The 6,210-nt window shown below is 54.3% G+C and overlaps 1 long non-coding RNA gene across 2 annotated transcripts; it reads left to right on the top strand.

Moving 5' to 3' along the window:
* Positions 1-865: 865 nt before the first annotated feature.
* On the top strand, positions 866-3,431 carry LOC138436525 (uncharacterized). 2 transcript variants are annotated; one of them, XR_011255449.1, is made up of 2 exons: positions 866-2,273; positions 2,758-3,431. It is a non-coding gene; the product is annotated as an uncharacterized lncRNA (long non-coding RNA). The 2 variants fall into 2 exon arrangements; XR_011255448.1 differs by having other exon boundaries at positions 888-2,273; positions 2,755-3,431.
* The last annotated feature ends 2,779 nt before the right edge of the window (positions 3,432-6,210 follow it).

Raw genomic sequence — 6,210 nt, 5'->3', positions numbered from 1 at the left:
GTGCAAATTCTCAGGCCTGCTCTCTCCCTGGGATTCGGGATTCCATTCCCACCACCCTCCTCCAGATAGATAAACTCAAGTGCAAAATGCATTTCCCCTGCAGGACATCCTCCTCCCTCTCCCCAAAACCCACACAGTGACCCTGGCCTGGCCCTCTGCGCCCAGGAGGAGCAGGGTCCCCATCAGGCATCTCAGAGCTGGCTTTCACATCGATGGAGCACAAAGGGGGCTAGCCGGGCAGAGAAAGAGCCCGACAGGCCAGGAGCCGGCTCCGCGGGCGCTTTTCTCCCCGCTTTCTTCCTCTCTGGGCTCTTTGTTAAGCTCCCTTTCAGCTGAGCCGGCAGAGCCTGGGTGTTCCGAGCTGACAATAATTGCTGCGTCTAGACAGTGTCTGGTATGAGGCCTCCCTCTCCCGCGCCTCCCCAAGGCTCCCTTTCCCAGCGCTGCCGGCCCTGCCCCATGCCCTGCGGTTCCCACACCCCTTCCCTTCTTTCTGGCTGCCCAGGGTCCCCGTCCTGCCTCCCTCCTGCTTAGACCCTACACTTCTCTCTCCTCTCCCCCTTCCATCCTATTGGGTCCCCGGGCCTGAAATCCAGGGAACAAAAGTGGATTTGCATTTGGCTCCAGTTGGCAGGCCTTGGAGAAGGTCGAGTCCAGCCAACCCTCCTAACTGTGGACCTCCCCAGGATCCCAGGCAGCTCACCTTGCTGAATTCTGGGCTAACTTGGAAAGCTCTGGGATTCACCCTGCTAACCTCATCTTTCCACCCAGGCTTGGATGGGAACCCAGAGTCACCAGAGGTCCAAGGAAGAACGTTCTGGCAGCTCTCGCCATCGGTGAGGGATAGAGTGCTTTCAGGAAATGCAGGGAGTAGGAAGTGGATTTTCACAAGTTCTGAGATTTGTCGCTGCCCCCAGTCCGATCAGTCATTCTGGAAGGTTTTCCAGAATCTGAAGTCTCCTCAGTTCTCAATTCTAGGATCAGAATTGAGACCCTAGTGGTGATTCTGAGACAGTAATAATAACAGTTGGCCTTTGCTTGGCCATCTCCCTGCACCAGGGGCCTTCTGGGTGGCTCAGTGGTTATGAATCCACCTGCCAAGCAGGAGACGTGGGTTCAGTCCCTGGGTCAGGAAGATCCCCTGGTGGAGCAACCCACTGCAGTATTTTTGCCTGGAAAATTCCACGGACAGAGGAGCCTGGCGGGCTACAGTCCATGGGGTCTCAAAGAATTGGACATGACTGGAGAACTGAGCATACCCTCCCTGAGGCAAGCATCATACAGAGTCTGTATGCATACTTATTTATTTCATTTTCTCAACAGCCCTATAAGAAAGAGTGAAAACAAGGCTGTACTTTGTCCCATTTTACAGATGAGGAAACTGAGGTCCAGCGAGGTTAAGTTACTTGCCCAAAGTAACAAAGCCAAGGAATTGGAGGAGCCTGAATTTGAAGCCTCAGAGGATGGCTCCAGAGCCCCAACAATGAATAGCAATAGGAGTATTAAATGCTCACTGAATACCTGAGGCTGCGTTTAACATTTTACATGTGCTGTGTCCTTTATCCTCACAACAGTGAGGATAGGATCCAGGGTTATGCCCATTATATGCACTAAAGGAGAATAGCCCAGGACTGCTGGGTGTGGCCAGATGGTGACCTAACTCTGTTAGAAAGGCCCAGTAATCCCTGAGCTGCACATGAAAAGCTTGGCCTGGAGCAGGAGCTCAATAAGTGTTGCTATTTCATTTCCCACTTCTTCTTTCTGGGCTTTCATGAGCCCCAGCCAGGCTGGAGAAGACAGCGTGGGACTCTGTCCTCATGACAGAGGGACCTGGCAAACCAGTCACTTTCAGTGGAGAGGAAAGTATGAAGATGCGAATGATGCAGGACCTCTGGGAGACAAGAGGAGGGACCCTGAATCCAAGAAGGCTTCCTGGAGGAGGTTGAATCAACACTGTCTAGGAGAATGAGTCAGAGTTGGGCAGGCTAAGTGACTTCCCTGATGATCCAGTGGCTAAGACTGTGCTCCCAATGCAGGGGGCCCAGGTTCGGTCCTTGGTCAGGGAACTAGATCCCACATGCTGCAACCGAGATCGGGAGAAGCCAAATAAATAAATAAATAGTTGGTCAGGTTAAGCGGGAGGGAAAGGTGCTCCTGGCAGAGGGACCCACATGTAAGCAGGTCTCGAAGTCCAGCGTTATCCCAGAGAACCCAAGATCTCTAAGCAGCTTTGGTGGACTGAACAGATGCAAGGAAGTCAAGGAAGGAGCCAGGTGAGCCACAAGGCTGCAGCTGTGATTAGCAAGGGCCTCAACAGCCAGGCCGCTGGGCACTGGGACAGAACCCAAGGCTGGGAGGCCAGTTAGGAGACTTTAGGAGTCTGGGCAAGCAGCGCTGGGATAACCAGGAAGATGTGGAATGGGCAGGCTGAGTAAATGAGGCAGAGGCCTAAGGAGTTTTAGAAAGCTGGCCTCCTGTGATATCGGGGACTGGCCTGTGAGTTCGCCTTCAATGCTGTTCCAGATGAGGACACAACAAAGATGAAGGCGTGGAGGTGGGGGAGCCAGGTGTGTGTCTGGGAGGGAGACAGTGGGGCCAGGTACTGAGCAGCCTTCATAATCAAGGTTTGGAGGATTAACTGGGAAGATTCATCTAGAACTTTGGCAGGACGGATCAAAGGGGCAAACCTAGAGGTAGAGAGGCTGGGGAAGAGGCCAGGAGGAGGCCTCTGCTGAGTGGATTTTCCTTCTCCAGCAGGTCGGTCCTCATCTTCAGCTGCTCTTCCCTTCTGCAGAGTCATTTTGATTCTGCACCGACTCCCTCCCCATGGGCTGTTCACACCTTCCACACCCAGCTAGAGATGGAAGGAGACACTCACCATTCAGTCCTCCCCCAGGCCATCGACAGAAACGTCAGACAGCGCGTCCACGCCTGATCACCTCTCTCGGCTGCCAGGGGGGCCAACACCGGCAGGCGCATCGATGAGCTCCCGGCCCACCAACTCTGGGCCTGCCTTGGACCAGTGCAGCTGAGTGGCGGCTTCTCTGGACTTTACTTGGAAGGCGTAGCCTGGACCTCATAGGGAGTCATGGATGCAGAGCACGCACCTCTGGCCTCTATCCTGAGACACTGGACTGTGGATCTGATGCTGGGAGTTCAGACTGGAAAAGGAGAAAAATAGGAACCAGCAGGTGATATAAGGCCAGCAGGGATGGTCTGGGAACAGTAACGGCTAAGTCCACAAAGGCCCACCATCCTGGACTCCAAATCCCTGGCTACATAGGTTCAGAACTCAGACTTTTCCCAGTTGTAGCAGGAAAGGATTACACGTAGACCCCATACCTCCTAATACCCCCAGTGAAGTGTGGGGCAGCCCCTGTAATCAGATGTGTTAACAGGTCTGCAGCAAAGCCTATGAACAAAGATATAAATCCTCTCTGAAGCTCAGTTTTCTCATCTCTAACATGGAGCAGTGGCTGTACTAGGCTCACAGGGTTGCCCTGAGAATTTGATGTGTCCCATGATACCGGCCAGCCCGCAGGAGACACAGGTTCTTGGCCTGCCCCGAGCCCTTTGGGGCACGTGCTGCTCCTTTCTGGAATATTCATCCCTAGACATCTCAGGAGATCGCTCTCTCACTTCCTTCAGGACTCGCCCCAGCAAGACTTGCCCTGTCTATCCCCGTCTCCTCCCGCCCCTCTGTTCTCCTTTGTCTTCCTTCCCAACCTCTATCATTTGACGTATCACTTAATCAATTACTCCTTTGTTAATTGCCTGCCCTCCTGCAGTAGATTCCAAGCTCCGTGTAGTCAGGACTCTGTGCTGTCACCCACTTTGCCCCAGCACTTAGGAAAGAGCTGGCACAGATGGGCACTCTGATTTCTGTTGAATGAGCGACAGTCTGTTAAATGTGGCTTGTGCATCGAAAAGACTCCGTGAGGCCCAGCCCTGTGCCACCACCCTTGTTATTGTGGATGTGCTGTAATTATTTAGTTTTTAGTTGCCCCATAGCATGTGGGATCTTCCTGGACCGGGGATCGAACCCATCTCCCCTGCATTGGCAGGTGGATTCTTAACCACTCCACCACCAGGGAAGTCCCACTATTATGAATATTATTATTAGCATCATTACTATGCTCCTGAGCTGATCCTAGTCCTTGGTTCTCCAGCCTCTGAAATGAGCATCCTGGGGACTGAGGCATCAGCCGCCAGAAGCAGAACAGGTTCTTGCTGGAGAGACAAAGAAGGCTGCCCGGCCCCCTGGGGGAGCCTGCGCCCCTCACTGGAGAGAGAGGCCTGGGAGAAGCTTGGAGAAGGCACACAGCCCCATTGAACAGGGCTGCCAGAAGGCCATACATAATTCATTGCCAAATGGGGCGGCGGGCGGCTGTGCGCTGGGGGCTCACTCTGCGCCTGGCACTTTGCTGACTGCTCCTCACACGTTGCCTCATTGCATCTTCTTGGATTTGCGGGGTGCGAACCTTCCCCCGCCTCTCCCTTTTCCCTGGGTCGGGCGGGGGGGCCTGAGGTTTAGAGGATGAGGCCACCGTGCAAGTCACACGGCTTCTCAGTGGCCAAGCAGGATCCACAGTCCCTGCCTCTCTGTGGAGGAAAGAGACAGCCCTGGGGACTGAGTGGGGACAGAGACCTTCCTCAGACGGGGCAGCAGAGGATGGGCCGGGTCACAGCAGGGCAAAAGGACGAGGGCAGGGGACCTGCAGCCCACCTCCTCCTCCTCTCCTGGAGGACAAGCTCCCTGCCATGGCCGCCGAAAGCGCTGGCTCTGGAGTTTCAAGAGCTCAGTTTGCTCAGCTGGAAAGTGGGAGGAACAGAACCCATCCCCTGGGGCTCCGAGGTCCTGCAGACAGGATGCTGGCTCAGAAAGTGGCATCTGCCCAGGAGGAAAACCAGTTCCCCAAAGGTTACATCCTCTACGATTCCCTTCAGATAGCATATTAGAAGTCACACAATGATAGTGTGATGGAAGACAGACTAGGGACACGCTGGATGGAGGTGGAGGAGGGGCGTGCTTACAGAAGAGCCCCAGGAGGGATCCTTGTGCCGATGGAAACGTCCTGCATCCTGCCTGAGATGGAGGATCCACAAACCTGTGATGAAATTGTATAGAACTAGAGACACACACAAAAGCGTGTAAGGGAAACTGGGGAATCGGAGTAAGACTGGGAGGCTGTGTCAACATTTACATCCCAGCCATGATACTGTCCCTATTGTTCTGCTCAATGCTTCCACTGGGGGAAGCTGGGGGAAGGGCACAGGGGGGTCTCTCTACACTACTTCCCACAACTGCACGTCCAGCTACAACCATCTCAATAGAGACGTCAATTTAAAAAATGTCATCTGCAGAATTCCCTGCAGGTCCAGCGGTTAGGCCCTCACAGCTGAGGGCCCCGGGGTGGTCCCTGGTCAGGGAACTTGGATCCCTCGTGTGGCACAGCCCCCCAAAACAAAAACGCCATCTACCTCTGCCCCCGAAAGGGTTACACGGACCTCTGCAATTCCTTCTTTCCCCAGCTCTGAGTTGTCCTTTCTGCCTCTCTCTGAGGGTCCCCAGTCTTTATTCCAGAATGTTCCTGTTGTTTCTCACTTTTGCCTAGACAGGAATTCAATACTACCCCGTGGGAATCTAGACAGACCCTAGAGGAGGACAAGGAAGGCCTTTGTCATCTGTCTCCTGTCTGCAACCAGCTGGGAATCACAGCCACGCTGAGGCTCCCAGTCAGGATTACGGAAACCGTGAGCCCACCAGCCTTGGTCTTCCTCTCCAAGAGAGTGTGGGCCAGTGGAGAGAACGCTGAGTGTCCGGCCCTACGGCTCCCAGAGTCAGCCAATCTTCCGCCGCACTGTGTGACTCTAGACAATCCCTGTCCTCTTTTTGGTTCCTAGTTTCCTCACTTGAAGCACAGACGAACTGGACTGGATTATCCTCAGGGGTCTTCCAGGCCCATGAAGAAGTGAGCCTGGCCCCTATGCTGCTGCCCAGGGGACTCTCCTTGACGTTTGTGTGATTGGTTGAGAAGAGCAGGGCCCCAGGCCTGCCTCAGGCCCTCCCTGCCTTCTAGCATCAGTGCAGTGAGAGGTCATTAAGTCACTCAACAAACGTGCATTGAGCACTCACCAACTGCCAAGCACTGGAGAATAAAAGGTAGTGGGTGGGAGGGCAATGCTGTCCCTGCCTTTGTGGAACCTGCA

The sequence above is a fragment of the Ovis canadensis genome, chromosome 3, assembly GCF_042477335.2.
Source record: "Ovis canadensis isolate MfBH-ARS-UI-01 breed Bighorn chromosome 3, ARS-UI_OviCan_v2, whole genome shotgun sequence".
In the NCBI taxonomy this organism is placed as follows: domain Eukaryota; kingdom Metazoa; phylum Chordata; class Mammalia; order Artiodactyla; family Bovidae; genus Ovis; species Ovis canadensis.
This window is presented reverse-complemented; position numbering and strand designations above follow the sequence as displayed.